Source organism: Molothrus aeneus, chromosome 4 (assembly GCF_037042795.1).
Source record: "Molothrus aeneus isolate 106 chromosome 4, BPBGC_Maene_1.0, whole genome shotgun sequence".
Taxonomy (NCBI): domain Eukaryota; kingdom Metazoa; phylum Chordata; class Aves; order Passeriformes; family Icteridae; genus Molothrus; species Molothrus aeneus.
Genome location: NC_089649.1, coordinates 27,789,820 through 27,806,629, shown reverse-complemented (window position 1 = coordinate 27,806,629; position 16,810 = coordinate 27,789,820). Strand labels below are relative to the sequence as shown.

At 42.6% G+C, this 16,810-nt stretch overlaps 1 long non-coding RNA gene across 1 annotated transcript in view; it reads right to left on the bottom strand.

Moving 5' to 3' along the window:
• Window positions 1-250: 250 nt before the first annotated feature.
• LOC136555472 (uncharacterized) overlaps window positions 251-16,810 on the bottom strand; it is a 28,828-nt gene continuing 12,268 nt past the window's right edge. The window contains exon 3 of the long non-coding RNA XR_010783497.1: window positions 251-6,143. This is a non-coding gene — a long non-coding RNA (uncharacterized lncRNA). The remainder of the gene's footprint in view (window positions 6,144-16,810) is intronic.

Here is a 16,810-nt window from a genome sequence, read left to right as displayed (position 1 = left end):
AGCCCTAAGCCCTGGAAGTTTGTTTTATTTTTAAGAAGGACTGTTTCTCACTGTTAATGAAATCAACTTGAGAATAAGGTTTTGCTGTTGGTATTTCCAAGTCTAGTACTGACAGCATTTGTGGAGATAGTTACAGAGACCTGGTTAAATCAAGTCAAGGTTTGCACCTTTATTTCTTCTTTTTTGTTATGTGTGGTTTTGGGCTTTTTCCTTAAAAAAGAGGAAAGAAGTGACACCAGGAAACTCTTCAACCAGTTCAAATCCAAGTTTATTAGCCTGTAAAAGTCTGTTTCCACACAGTAATCATAATAAATGAATGAATGTTTATGGAGCGTAGCATAAAAATATATGGAGTCAGCCATAGGTTGGAGTTTATGATTGCTCACAAAAATTAATCAGCAGATCACATGGCATTGCATCAGAAAGGCAAATCAGTCCTAGGAATGCAAACAATCAGGTTAAAAAGGGAAAACAAGTAAGAGCAGAGTATCAGAAAGCAATAATTAGTTCACAGTTCCTAATGTGGGTGACAGATTTTGCTAGATCAGGTTATTTACTCACTGACTCTCCAACAAAAGGTTGAAAACCAGTTGTAATAATTTTGCATTAATCTCGGTCAACATATCAGCTGCTCAAATTCACTATCAATCTCTAGATCTGACCATTAAAATGTAGGCATGTAAGAAGAGACTAGGTATCCTCAACAGCCCAGCTCTGTCTCCTGCAGCCTGGTGGCCACCAACTCTCACAGCTATAAATCAAAAGCTAATGTGAGACAAGTGGGTTGAGATGTTCTAGTCCCTGTCTGGACATGTAAAAACCTTCTCTCTTCTTAAAAACCTTGAGCTACAGGCTGCTCAGTTCTGGGGAAGTTCACCTCTCTGCTGGATATAGCAAGCCTGACCCCCTGCATGGGAAGGGTGCTGGACCCCTGCCATAAACCTTTGTGTGTCACATGTACCAGGGAGAGGGCAGTGGGAACATCCCCATGGCTCCTGCCTGCTTTAGTGCTGATGTTCTGTAGGACTGTGACCAATTGCCAAGCTGAGGTATGGGCTCTGCTCACAGCTACATCCAATGCAGAGAAACCCCTGTTAGGAGATTTGAGAAAGCACCAGGAGTATCTGACCTAGACTAACTCTTCTGTCTTTTCCCAAAGGAAAATGTCTAGCCAAAAAGAGATGTATTTCTTCTAATGCTTTGGCCTTTCCTGAAGAAGTGCAGAAGGTTAGTCTTATTAATTCCATAAAGAGAGCAGACTTAAAAGAGCAAGGGAAGAAAGGTGGTTTCTTCTCAAATGTAGGATGCTTATACATATCATAAACCAAGCTGGGGAGAACTGCACCGAATAATTAATCCAGGCTCTGGCTGACATCATGACACCTGCAGATCCTTCTACCAGAATTCTGAATTATTTTCTATCAGAGATCCTTGACTCTGCAAGTCAGGGCCCTATATAGGCCAATCAACCCACTGCCACAGCATCTTCTTTTATAGGGAAGTCATATTACACGAAGAAGCACCGTCAGAGTTGGTTGGGAAATTAACCCATTAAGGCTGAATTCTAAATCTTGTTTTTCAGGAATGGGTGGTAGCATGACAAATTCTTCCTGATTATTACATTACAAATAATGTGACAATCCTTTAATATCATCTGAGAACTTAGAAGAGCCGAGAAAATCTTCCAGAACATCACAGTTTCTTTAGGCAATCTAGATCCTTGTCTTGCAAGAATAACATTTTGCTACCTGCATTTCCTTTATTCTGCCTGCCTTGGGGAAAATGGCTCTGCTGAAGCACCCAGCAACCCAGCTGAGTGTATCCACCCTAAAAACCAAACAGCAAACCAAGACAAACCTACAGGGGGAGCAGATCCTGCAGCACTTCGACTTTCTTTCCTCAGATAGATACAGTGGTTTCAAAGATTATTGTATGTTCTGCAGTTATTACTGAGAAGAAGAAGAATTTCTTTCCTTTATAGATTTTGGGGCCATCTATCCATGCTCAGTGCACACTGGTAACTGAGTAGATCCTTACAGTGAAGTAAGATCAAACTTATAACCAAGCCTCCTATACAATATCCTCAATTTCCACAAGCTATCTGGTAAACCCCATGGGAACATGGGGAAGACTGGAGCCTCCCAGAAGGCACACTGCCCTGTATCACTAGACTGTTCATAATTTCAGACTTGTTCCTTGGAAATATATAAAAGAGCATTGACATGGCTAGTGGCAAAACCAAATTGAGCCCAACACAGCCTAGAAAAACTGAGTTTCCACACAAAAGGGTATTTTCCTTTCTTTAATAGGCTCAGTAATAAGTTTGTCAGCTTTGGCTTTAAAGAATTACCTGCTTCTTGACTGGGTTTTTACTTTTAGTTGCTTAGTTTTGTTGTTGTTTTGTTGTTTTGGGGTTTTTTGGTTTTTTAATTAAAGAATAAAAGCTATAAAAAACTAGAGGTAGTTTTAAACTGCAAGGTTCATATCTGGGGCGAGTATTTCTTCAGAGCTGAGGGACGTTTTTCATTCAGACCAGTATAAAACAATACTTGAGGGGAAAAATGTTGAAAGAGAAAGCATTAAAAGAATAGGAACTCAGAGACCTCTTCCTGCTTCCAAATCGACCGTCTCATGAAATGAGTGTATTTCCTCCCTGTGAATTCTATATTTAATCCAGAGAGATCACTGAGTATGCCTGAGCAACCTGGCAGCCCTTTTCCTCCTCTTCAAACAGACCTCAAGATTCACTCTTGTCTAATGAGCGGTCTACGTCTCCCAAGAACATATATCCTTATGGATTTCGATGAGAGCAGACAGGATCAGTGGAAAATCCACTTCTGTTCCTTTTTCTTTTGTTGCTTTCTTGAAAAAACAAAAGGATACACCAAGGCTCCCCCTGGAAAATCAGCTGGCATTGAAAGCATCTCAAAGACTAAAGGACCTACCTCGTTTTTCAAACTCATTCAAAATTCTGTTTTGGCACCTAAGAGCCAACTTTCTGTTGATTAAAGGAATATTCGCAGAAAGATGACGTTCCAAATTTCACCAAAATCAGATGATGTGCCTGTCACAAACCTTCCCACCTATCTGAAGTTGCTTCAATGCTGGCAAGTAGTATGGGGAAACAAAATGTCAAGAGCAAAACACTTCCTTAGCTATGTATTTGAGTTTTGAGACAGGTAGAGAGCTGAACTTTGAACTGAGAAGCAGTAAAACAGAAAGGAAGATAATGTTGTCATTCTCTCACAAGCCATATTTGTAATTCCAAGTACTTCAACAGCAATGGGCTGATCTACCCTCAGGACTACTGTTTGTTGCAAGAGCTACAGATGAGATTTCACCTTTGCAGGCTTCTCCATACAAAGCTAACTGCTAATTTATCACACCACCCTCACTAGTCCACTCTTTTTATACAACACAGGTCTGCACTAATGGGTTTAAGGCTTTCTGTAATCAGTCTTGCTCTTACTTCACTAACCTTTCATAGGCTCAAAATCTCAAAGTAACATTCCTAGTCGAAGAAAAGGCAGTATTTTTTTCTGCTATTTTAAAAAATCCAGAGTACGATGTTACCTTCAGTTATACAACTTATGGGGTTTCCATCAATTGCCAATTGAGAAGGAATAAGCTCTGTGGCTATTGTACCATCACTTCATAAGCATTCATTCCCACACGCAAGACTGAGGTCAGCATTTGGACCTTCTCGCTCATTTTGAGGGTTCTTTTGTAAAAGAGGTTTTCTTTGTTTAAGATCCCACAAACAGGACCTGTTTATGGAAAAAGAGAGATATTTTGAATACTAAAGTCCTTTATTCAACAACACAGAAATATCACAAAAAACAACTTTACTGGGCAAATTGAATGTTTTTATACAGTTTTGTACATGCCCCATAAGTGATTATTTTTTCATAAATACACTGTTTTCCAAAACTGTTTTTTTCCATAATTGCACAAGCATACATACACCTTACACAAATATCTATTAGAAAATTTAATAGATAACTGCACAGTTCAGAAATAGGAGAACACTGTGAAAGGAGTACATTTCTGTGGCCCATGTTTCTGAAAATACCCTCCTAGTTCCCTGCAATTGTGAAAATGGAGTACTTTCTAACATAGGAGCTGTCTTTTGTTCACTAAGAATACAGTAGAGCTCAGCGTGAAACTGCCAAATTTAATAAAAACAAAATCTGAAACATTTAGCTGTTACATGAGAACCCACTGTTTGATATCACTATGCATCTAACCATGATCAAAGACCCACTACTGCTTTTTGCTGAATGCATTCGACCCTGAATGGTATGTTCATTTAACTACTTTCTTTCTTCATTATTTGATTACAGATATAGCCGGTTTAAAGACCTTACATTCTTCAACATTAATTGTAGGACTTACATACCAGGGGGTCTGTACAAAAGGGAGTATTTTCCCTCATAGGGAGGGTCTGTTATTAATTGACAGAATGGGTACGTGTGCCTCCCTTTCAAGCTTACCATTTTTCATAAGTTTATCTGGGGTATGCCAAAAATGCTTCCACTAGGCTTAGCACTCACTCACACCTAGAAGACAGAGTTCTGCTTTTTTTTTGCCCACACCCTTTATTTTTTTTTTACTTTTCACTGTGAGAATGAAGAACGGAGAAGAATACAAATTTTCACATTGGAAAACAGTATTGGACCTTGTGAAAAGCACAAATTTGGTAATTAGAACTTGACAATAATCCGATTGACAAATATGTATATAAATGGGGAGGGGTGGGGAGAGACAGGCCAGAAAATGGATTTCCTTCTTCAAACATCACTAATTAAAATGCTCTATGCACACTACATCATATTTAATACTGTTTCAGCAGAATCTAAAAACCTGATGGTGCAAAGGAACAACATCTGAAACGAAAACCATAAGGGTAAATCAAAGAAAAATCACCTCTGGTTCATTTTCAAGGTATGCTTGTTTGTGTGTTTAACAATTTTGGATTGACATGTAAAACACCAAAATTACAATATACAGATCCAGCAGTTCTTTAAAACAAAACAACAAAACAAAAAAAAGGAACCACAACAAGACATGCAACATTAGGGTATTAGACAGTAAGTACATTGCTATGAGTATCTTTGTATACCTAATGTATCCTGAACTTAACTTTGCCTCTGCTTCTGTAAGAGCAATGAGAGTTTTCCAAAGAGCAAGGCAAGCTTACCAGCCAGATGTGCAAATAAGGCTTCAGTTTGTAAGTCAATCAGCACTTTGGTAGAGAAGACCTTGCAGAGCTCATATTGGTCTAACGATCAGTAACAGTAACAGAGGCCCCTAACCAAAAAGTCTCCAACACAAAAAAATCCATACACAGCTGCCCTACAAACAGACACAAAGCTCATTGAATGGGCATTGGATGAGTATACAACTGAGGATCTCACAAACTGTAAGAGGGGCACCATGATAGAAGCATTTTAAGCGTGACATTCCACCTCTGAAGCCATGTATGTGATGTCGTACAACGCAAGGACACTGGCACATGCACTGACCCTAAGCTGAGGATGCAGGTGTAAGCTCAGCCCAACTGTGCCCTCCAGTTACCCTGGGTCACCCACACTCTGCCCAGTCCTGCTGACACACATGTGACTTCAGGAGGTTTCTCTGCCTCCATCCCCTGGTCTTCACTTTCTGGGCTGCTCCTGACACCTGCCAGCCCTCACTTGCCAAAGCTGGCGTCTTCCCCACCTGCACAGGTCCCTCACTGGAGCATTCCCAACCTTGTGCTTCATCAAGTAAGTGTGACCGGGGCCAAAGGCTGAAGTACTTAGCAAAACCCTGAAGAAAGTGCTGAAACAGTAGGAGATTTACATGTGCTGTGCAACATTAATTACTTATTTGCATGCCCAGCATCTTTTTTGTGAAACTACTGGTAGGCCTATCTTGTATAAAATTACAAATCTATCAAATACATGGCACAACAGCATTCACTTACTTTGGTGGCATGGCCTTCTCACTCGAGAGTGGTATGACAAAGCCAAGCGATAAAAAGTGATGATCGACTGATAGTAAGTATCCCTAAGTAAAGAATCCTCCTTATTTTTTATGGCATGTCAGCTATATCCCTCTGTGTGCTGCCTTTCCATGGAGTAGACATTTCTTCCATACAGCTAGAACAGGAAGAAGAACAGCAAAGCATTTTTGTAAGGGCTTAAGGGACCAGTCATTCAGCAAAGCCAAAATCAGTGGACCAAGAAACATGGGGAGAAGTGGTCTTTTTCTAAAAGGATAAAAATAAAAAAAAAAATCTTTTTTATACCGCAAAAATATCCAGGCTCTCAAATGAGCACAAGTACAAGTGAGACCTAAACCAGTCCAACTGTCAAAACTCACTTAACTGTGAAGCGCTCCACCAGAACCAAAAATATGGCATTCCACTTTATAAAATATTTACTCCATTGACTGAAAATGTTACATAAGATCTTGTAGGTGAAGGGTAATTAAACTGAGTCATCATTTTTCCTACAGTCCCATACTCTGGTTTGTATCCTAGAACAACCTTTATTTAAATTACTAGTTTTGCACATTTGCCTATGCTGGGCACAGTGAAAAATGAGTCAGACACCAGACAGCATTTTTGGAGAGATACACCTCTGTAAAGCTCCTTTGGAAGCAATGCAAGTGCACAAACCACTATTCTAATATAGTGCTTGAAAGATTAATTTTAAGTGTTATGTCTTCCCCTCTCACAACACCACAACAGAAGGTAATTGCTAGATGCATCACAATCTTTTTATCTTGGAAAACTTGGCATCAAGTCTCTATGGAAGGATGCATGGTAAAACAGTGCTGCTGTTGCTGCTGCTGCTGCTAAACAACTAGCAAAATAATAGTTAAAGCTAGAATTTATTGCTCCGGATTCAATTTGCAGAACCACACTGTTGTGTACAAACCGTTTATCTCCATTGATGCTCAGACATGATTGTCTCCTTGTGTCTAAACACACAAAATACAAGCGGCTATCTGTACAGTTTACAGTACTGAAACACATATATTTGAAAATGAAGTATAGATATGTTACTTTTCAAAGATACATGACTTTATAGCAGGGGTTTACCCAAACTTTTTTTTTTTTTTTACAGCCACTTTAAAAATAGACAACAACTTCACTAGTATAGCTAAGTTACATCAAAGAAAGAATCGGTGTACTGAATGTGAAGAAGCTGGCCAATTCCCCAGGCTCACAGGTTTTTGTCTTTTGCTTTTGAGGAAACCCCTATACATAAATGAAAATAGTATCTGAGTATATTCTTCAATGGTGGACTAAGCAGTTTCTTAAAACAAGACTTTAGCTTGCCATTCACTTCGGACTGCCTCGAAAATAAGATACACTACTGCTTAAAAGAACCATCGGAATGCTTCAGCGCTGGGAACAGGTGTTCTCTAAAAAAAAAGCAAGAAAACAAGTTAAGCTTTCTTTTGTGGCATTGGCATACTCGAGTTCTAGTTGTTCTTTTCCTTTACATTTTAGGCATACTTTCAGTTATCTAGGAACAACACGATGCCTCCCATTGCTTGACAATTAATAGAAACATCCTTCTCCAAACACACACCATTTTAGGATCACACGTAATACATCGTACTCAGTATGTAACACACCTAACACGCTGACTTCTCCTTAGTTTGTTAACAAGGTAGTCATGAAAATGTAAACCATTTCTAGAAAAAATATCTGGAAAACAGACAATGCTTTTAGAATAACCACAGGGTTGTACAATGGTTCCTGCCTTGAGCCGGCATACTGGGCACGCAGTTATGGCTCGGTGGGTTTGTGGGTTAAACAGACGCTTTGGCAAGACCATGCTCGAGACAGGGGAGTAGCAAAGGCCCTGCTCTGTCACTCAGAAAGTATGCTGTGTCTGCAGACACCTCAGGAGGAGAGGTTGGCATTTTCAAACCACACTTTGTTCCACATTTAGGTTGCAATGCAGAAAGAACTGAAAACACATCCATGACTTCATTCCAGTGAGGGAATCACCGTGCTGATTTAGGGGTGCTGCCCAGGACCGCCCCTGTCCTTTCTTTCACACACGTGCAGGACCTTGGCTTACACAGAAACAGCCTTGTGTAAAGAGAGCTACTGCTGCCCTCTTTCCCCCACCTGCTGCACCCTGAAAATGATACCCACTTGCACCCAGGTGCCTCCATACACATTTGAGTAGCAGCAAATTCCCTTCACAGCTTTAAAGTACAACCTACATGAGAGGCTGAAGGGACTGAGCCTGCAAGGGCTGTGTCACTTCTAATCCTCAATTTCCTTCAGTCAAAAGATGATGAAAGCACCCTTGAACCCATGCATCTGGACCCACATCTCTCTCCTCCAGAATTAATAACTGCCCTGTCCAGGGAAGGGAGAGTGACACTAACCCTAACATGACACTCTATCAGTCTGTCCCAGCTTACAAGTATTTGTTTCATTAAGAACTACCCACAAAACAGTAGTGTTACATCTGAAAAAAAAATCTCCTAAAAGCAAAACTCTTGAAATTTCGAAATTATTATTTGTAACAAAGAAGTTCTCATGGATGTTGCTGGTGCACATTTAAGTACATGTCTCTTTTTGAAAGAGTTCTTTTTTTGTTTCAGGGAAGACCTTTTTAATGTTTTCCTAGTTTTTCCATAAAAATCCAACAGACCATGGATCCTGCAGTGTACATGTGCATTGTACTTAGTGTCACAATATTACTTTCTGAATTCCAGGGAACTGCTCATTAGTATGGCATGTATTTTTTGTTGAATAATTATTCAAGTTTAAGATAAACAGGCTCAAACAGTACACAGCTTCTCTTTTTGTAAAAGCCATATGAAAGGGAAGCTGTTATTGTTATGTTTATTGCTTCAGCACTTGGAAATACCAGAGATCAAAATAATTCTGCTGTATTATCAGAACTCTGACCTGTTGTCAATTCAATATCCACTCCCCCTCCACAAATGTTACACTTCAATAAATCATCTGAAAATTAACTTCCAAGGACAATAAGCTGATGTGTTAAATACAACCACCTTGACTAATGTGAGTTCTCTTTGTGTTGATGGTGCAAAAGTAGGAATTGCTCATATCCATCTTTACCAGTCCCTGCTCTGCCCGTTTACGTGAGGTGAGCATGAGCGCAAGTAGTGACAGAGCACGGCAGCCCTCGCACCCAGGCACGCTGAGGAGAGCTAATGCAATTTCTAGACCATCCACAGCAGTCTGTGTGGGCTGTAAGATGGCTGCTGAGAGCGAGGTTTACAGATTTATAATTTATAAAGAGTTTGGCTGCAGAAGAGGCTGGAGTTCGGAATGGCAGGAAACAATCGTATGACTAAATTGACCTCAAAAGAACAGCCAAACATGCAAACATATTAAACTCAATACATTGTCTTCACTTGAAAACTAAATGTAATATTCTGCTGTGGGTCCATCTGCCTGAACACAAAACCACAGCAAGACAGAGAGATTTAAAGACATAGTGACTGAGATGGCTTTTATTTATTTTCTTGCCACATCACGTTGAGTTACTGTCAGACGTTGTCATATCAGCTGGAAGTAAAGGTGTAATGTCTGATTAAAAGGTCATTCAGACCTTTAAATGCACAGAACAGTATTTTTGAAGGGCAAGGCTGTGGTTTAATATGTGTGCTTTTGAAAAACTGCAAGATAAGGAATTTTTGCATCTGTGTACCAAGTTCTAATTAAAGATATACATTTACAATTAAACATCCATTGTGCTAACTACCAATTTGGGAATGAATTACTAATCCACCCTTAAAAAAAAAAAACAAAAAAAAACCAACCCCCCCCCCCCAAAAAAAAAAAACAAACAAAAAAGAAGAAATCTTTTAAAATTGAACAGCTATATCAAGTTAAATCCTAACCAATATATGCAATGAAATCCATAGATTTCACCACTCCAAGGATCAAGGTTATTTGCAGACAAAGAGAGGCCCTTCAGCCCATTTAGAGGTTCAGCACACCAACACAAAAGTTTAAGCGCAATGACCATCTACTGCTTGGCTGTATAAACCCAGCACTCCCAGCTGGGGAATCAAACTCTCAGTGAGATTACAGTGCATTTCTGGATCTCTGTGCTGCCGGTGGGGAATGGTTATCCTGAGTGTCAGGAAAGACAGATCTGCCTGGAAGCCTGGGGAGGGGTGGTGAGGAGCAGAACCAGAGTTGATCAGCGCGGTTTTGCTGTAAAAGCCTTCACTGCTCGTGCTGGTGCAAATGCTGACAAATGGCAGCCTTGCTCTCAGGAGGATGCTCAGAAACCTGCAGCCCTGGCTTCTCCATGCAGGTAATGCCATAAAGCATGGCACTGGAGAGGATTTATCCCTACATAAACCCAGGATGAAATGTCCTCCACACTTTCAAACTTTCTATTCTGCTCCCTATGTGCCAGCTTTCTCTGCAGAAGAAGTAGCTCAAATATTTGAAATCTGAAGATCTAATTATTGCCTCGAAAAATGAGTTTCATATAGGGAACCAAGCATGCTACATTTTTGGAGAAAAAAGGTAAAAAACAGGCAACGGAAACCAACAGAAAATCTCCTCAATTAAGCAGAAAAATGATACCTATGTATCTGTCTGGATGTTCCACAGGGAAACATAAAAGCAGAACCTGGCTGTACACAACACATAAAAAACGGCATGCTGGCAGGAGCTGTAAATTCCTCACCAAAGTCTGTTTCAACATTTGCATTTTCACAGCAACAGCACTCAGTAAAGGATGACCTCTCCCACTGCTCTCTGGGGTGACCGACTGAAGGAGGCATGGGATGCCAGACAGTGGGATTTGCTCATCCAAGGCCCGCCTGCTTGCCCAGCCCAGCCCTTGGCAAGCTCAAGCCTACCCCACCTGCCAGAGAATCCTCTCTCCTCGGCTCCCTGAGTCTCACACTCACTTGAAAAGTGTGATACAGATACAAGGAATCAGGAAAGTTGGCTGTACCTGCTTGGAATGCTGCTGCTGCTAGGGTGCAGGGAAAATTCAGAGCTATCCAACCAAGACTCACTGTAAGTCACCTGTATTACTATTTTCTACAAGGCTAGGGAATCATTTGAGGTGAACTGCATTCAGAAATAAAATAGAATAATAAAATATATCAGAGCACTACATGATTATGACCTAATACTTTACCAATGTTAAAAGATATTGCATTATGTAAGAATCCTTTGATGTTTGATCCATGAGCAAAAATCCTGCTCTCATTGAAGTAAACTCATATGTTGGCTACAGCAAATTATTAGCCAGATGTGGCACTCCTCACTCCTCTTGAGGAGCCTTGGAAGCAATTCAGCTCAACAGAGGGTCTTTGGGAAGTCTACAGCAATTGAGCTATGTCCAATACAATCTTGGCTACCTGGTGGTCTTTACAGAGACCTATCCAACCACCGAAATACACAGCGTGTTAATGAATCAGAAATTCACATGACAAATGACATGAAACTGGTGGATTTCCCAAAGCAACGGGACTAGTGCTAGCAACACAGGGAAAAGTGAGCTTATCTGCAGATAACCCAACATGAGCTTCTCAAGTTGGAGAGCAATCCCTCCTTGAAACGCCTTGCACAAGAGGAGCAGTTTGGCCCAGTAAGTTATATACACCTATATACATGTATATGTGTGTGTCAGTGTATATCTCGATATATCCATATATATTGAGAAAGAGATATATGGTCAGATATAGAGAAATCTGGTGCTCTATGGTGCCCAAAACAATTCAGCTGAAAAGTCCTGGCCACTGCATGAAATACAATTTGAATCCATCAGGAGCCTGGCCCAGCAAACACTGACCACCACTGGCCATAAACCAGTGCCTGTATGCTTTCCTTACACTGTGTGAATGCAGGCTATGCACCTCATGAGTCTAACAGAGCAGCATGACTGCCAGCAGGAAAGCAAGCTGGCCTTTACTTCATGTCACACCTTGTATTTCTAGTGCCACAAGCTAATTCAGGTGTCTGACACTCACCCTGGAAATGACATCAGCATCGCTCATACATAAACAATACAGACTCTGGTGCAAATTCAAAACTCACTTTCCATCCCTAATTTCCCTCTCTGGAAAGACCCTTCCCCACACAAGAGCTGGGCTCAGGGTACACAGGGCAGTCCTGAGACTGTACAGGCACAGTCTCATTGCTGGAATGACAGTCACAGTCACAGTCTTACACTGGCACAGACAATCACAGTCTTACACTGTGATGGGCTAAAGCCCAGCAGAGGGATGTGGTCTCCTGATCTGCAGAGCACTCTAAGATCATAGAATTATTTGGGTCAGAAGGGCCCTTATAGATCACCTCCAACTCACCTGCCATGGGCAGGGACACTACTCACTGCACCAGGTTTCTCAGATCCCCATCCAACTCACCTTTGAACACTGGCAGGGATGAGGCATCCACAGCTTCCCTGGACAGCCTGTTCCAGTGCCTCACCACCCTCAGCATAAGATGTTTCTTCCTAATATGTATCTAAACCTAACTTCTTTCAGTCTAAAGCCATTTCTCCTTTTCCTACCACTATGTACCCCTGTAGAAAGTCCCTCTCCAGTTTTCTTGAAGGCTCCCTCTCGGTACTGGAAAGATAACCATCTCCTGAACCACAGAGCATCAGCATCTCCTGACACACAGGAAGGCAGGTGGAAGATGCCATCTGTCCTGCACCAGCCTGTTCTGCCACTGGCAAATGCAGTCTGGACAGCATTTCCACTCCTAACTTGCCTAAATGCTAAGCCACCCTGAGAGGAAAGCAGCCTTTCAAAGTATCTGCAGCCCACTTTGTTCCGCTCATAAATATACATTACCTACAGCAATGGCTTTGGGGAAAACCTCATGACGCTCAGATTCAGCTCACACAGTCTCCTTGAATGTTTTTCTTCAGGCAAGGAGGCTTAGGGGCAAGAAACTGGTGTGTGAACTGCATCCCCTGGAAATGCAGAAGGAAAAAGCAGAACCCAGCGTGTGGCACGTTTCTCCCAGCTGCTGCACAGCCTGTCCTGGAGGTATGCCAGGGACCCACCACGCTGACCCAGCACCGAGAGGCCAGCTGTGGCTGCAGGAGGATGCGTGGATGAGGCTTTGGCACACGTGCACACCAACTGGCACAGGGGAGCTCTGTGCAGAAATAGCCCTTGCCTCACACTCCTGGCATCCTCCCACCCAGCCACAGGCCCACGGGAGGGATGTGCTGACCCAGCTCTGGACGAGGTGTGAAACAGTCCACGAAGCTGCTGCTCCCCACAGCTGCCAAAATCCCTGGCTGCCCACCAACGCTGTGCTCCTGCTTGCTGCACGAGTTATCAGGCAGTAACAGATGTCCTCTAATAACAAGCTTATTATTGGACTTAGCAGATAAAAAGGGACATGTACGCTGGGTCAGAAGGTTGGTGGTGAGCTTTCTTCCACAGCCCACCTTAAAACATCTCTCCCCATACCTGAACTACAAGCCTGTCTCCCTTCATACCAAGGATGAAATTTAACATTCATTTTAAAAGTCAGCTTTATTTGCTCCGGGAGGACACGCATCTGCGTGCTGGCAGTTATTTTTCCACTTGCACTGCATATCTCTCAGGCTGTATTTGAGACAAACCAGATTTAGAACATACCAGATTAGGAAAACTCATTTGACTTTCTCTGCCGCCAGCTTCACCGAGTGAAAAGTAAACCTTTGCTACAGGACATTGCAAGTAGAAATTTTTAAAATGTACTCCTAAGTCAGGGTCATGGTTTGAAAACCCAGCTCTTCTCAAATAGCTCAGAGGTAACCTCAGGAGATTTCAATGGAGTCAGCTGGGGAATAAAGCATTTGTGCCAACGGCCACGGAGACCTGCCACTGTATAGCCGGATCCTGCCACTTGGACTTGACATCAGCAGCAGTCCGTAGCTCCCCAGCCAAATCAATAGGATTAGTCAGAGAAGTAATGTGTTTCTCCACGGAAGAAAAAAGGAGCAAAGGTATCCCTCATTTACATTCACTGCACACCACAGTTTATTTTATATATTAACTTTTGTTTTCACTATATAGATGAGATCAAATTTGGGAGAATAGGGTCCTGATCTGAAAAAATGTGTAATGCCATTGGGGAAAACAGACGGCAACCACAGATCAGAAATCGTAAGGAATCTGGACTAATGCTGTCAAAGCAAAAACAGCTCAGTCCCAGGAAATGTTAGTGATGGAGCCCCACTCTGTGCCAGTGAGCATCACCTTCAGCTCTAAGGGGAGCAGCTCCCATGCTCCACCATGGGCCTTAGCACCCAGGGGCCAGCCCGAGTCACTGAAGCACTGCAGGGGCACGCAGAGGGTACCGGCACATGGCACATGGATGCAGGCAGAGCCCTGGGAAGGAACACACCTCCTCTGCCCATCCCCTGCCAGGCTGGAGTAGCTGCCTGTGGACGCCTTCCAGCACACTCCCTCCCTTGTGCCAGCACAGCCCTTTTGGCCAGTGAGCTGAGGGACAGAGCCAAGTCTCCACCTCTGCTGTCTCGCTCGCTCCCAAGGGGAGCACGGCTTGGCTGTGGGCTTCCCTGAGCCTGGCATGCCGCAGGCGGGCTGGCAGCGGCAGCCAGCGGGCCCAAACTCCTCCTGTCACCTGTCACCTGTCACCTGCCACCTTGTCCTCGGCTCCAGATGGCCACACTCCAGCTCCTCATGGCTTCCTGCCAAAGGACCATACAGAGGTTTGGCTTTTCGGGTGAGGGTTAGGGTTAGACATCTCGCTGTCAAAGGGATTCACGTTTCCTTCCCTATTTCTATATCTCTCTCCAGCAGTTCATGCAGTTCATTCACTTTCTCAGCTAGCCCTGTACCTGAGGCTGGAGCTGCTAAGTCTGCTAGAGTGCCTACTCAGCTTATGTGACTATTTTGCCTTTTTCCATTTATTATTTGCATTCCAGCAGCATATGAAGGCCTCAGGCAAGGATGAGGGATTGTTTCTGCTGGTTCTGCCTGCCTGGCCTCTCAACCAGTAGGTCTGGCCTGTCTCCTGCTTTTTCAGGGAAGGGCTCATGTAAGCTTTAGGAGTGTTACTTCAGAGACAAAGATGACACTAAGCAGGTCAGAGAAGATGTCATTCAGTGCTCTCATACTGACTGTGGGAATTAATATCAATAGTCAAATGCTTTATTAGCAGAAAGCTCTGTTACTGACAAAAGTTTTAGAGAGAAATTCTTGGATACAGGTTTGTTACCACCATGCAACATAAAACCCAAGACTCTACAATACACAGGACACTAAAAATGAAATATCCACACCAGTGCTCAGCTTCTGCTTTTGCCTAGGACCTATCTGGTTACTTCTGCTGACTTCTCTGGCAGACATTATCAATTAGAAGTGTGCCTGCCTACTGCAATGGATGTACCACGTGCACACACCTCCCCCTCTCTCACACACACACTGCCATTCACCTTCTCCCTAATCAAATCTCTGTGAAGACCATCCATCAGCCCCTATCATTTATCCTTCCCACACACACCAGCTCACAAAACAGAATTATTCTTGTTAACATTCATTCCATTAATGAGAAATCCCTGCTGGTTCATCATCCAGTGGTACAAGTCTTTGCACTCACAGGCTGACATCTCTATCATCCTCCAAACTGCTGCCCTGGGGTACAGTAATCTCTTACAGACTGGTCTCCAAGCAGAGGAGAGGCACGTTTCTTAGTACCAAACCTAAATTTAAATCTCTTTCCCTTTGAGCTGCTGGGGCTTCAGTATCTTTTTCTCCTGCATGGAACCTAAAATCAGCTATGATGCCTCATTGGTTAGCTAACTGCTTCTGTCCTTTGGGATTTTTCACATGCTGTTGATAAAAGAGCCAGTGAAAAATATATCCATTAAATTCTTGGTCTCTGCTTGCTTATTTCTTTTTCTGCAAAGCTTGCAAAAAGAAAAAAAAAAAAGAAAAAGAAAAGGAAGGAGAAATACAGAAATACATCACTCAAATGCAGCACTTGATATCTCAGCTGAGGGAGTATAACCAGCCAATGCCTAAGACCCATTGCAGGTGCCAGTTTGGCTGTCTTGTAGCCAAGCATCAAGGTGAGCACCATGCATTGTCTGACTCGATGCAGGAAGAGGAGCAGCAACACTCTCATACAACAGGTCACCACAATTCCTGACTGCTGAGGGAGACATTAATACATTGTAAATGGTTTTGAATCCCGGTCTTTCCCGAGTGTGTCTTCTGAAATTTGCAAGGATGACAATTAAGACCCATCTCAGTCATTATTTTCATGACACTGTGCCCTTCACTGGACTTTGACCTCCAATTTACTCTACATCAGCTTCCAAGCAACCAGCCAAGCATTTCACCACCTCCCAGAGCTCAGATGAACTGGTGATGTAGAGGGAATGGGTTTTACATCATTACTAAGATGGTGTAACTGAGTCCTCCCTCACCCCCTGCCATGTGGGTCACACAACCCTTCCAAATGTATTTTTCTCCTGTTTTTTTTGCTTTAAAACCAAAAGCCTTTTTTTCACTAGTACTACTTGCTTTGGAGATCACATATTTAAAAATGTATATCCTTTATATATTCCTTGCCTCTCCTTTTCTGTTTCCAGCATCTTTAATTACTCTCACTCTGCCCTCCTTGCAGCTTCTACACAGACTGTGAGAGCTCTTCAGCTCTCTTCCAAGCCTGTAACTGCCGAGGCTGCTGCACCCAATCTCCAATCTCCCATCACAGTTAGGATGTGTAGGACAGATGTCACTGAACTGCCGTTGTTGTGGGGTATTTTTTTCATGACAATGGGGCAAATTCTTTGTGTTAACATTGTGCCAG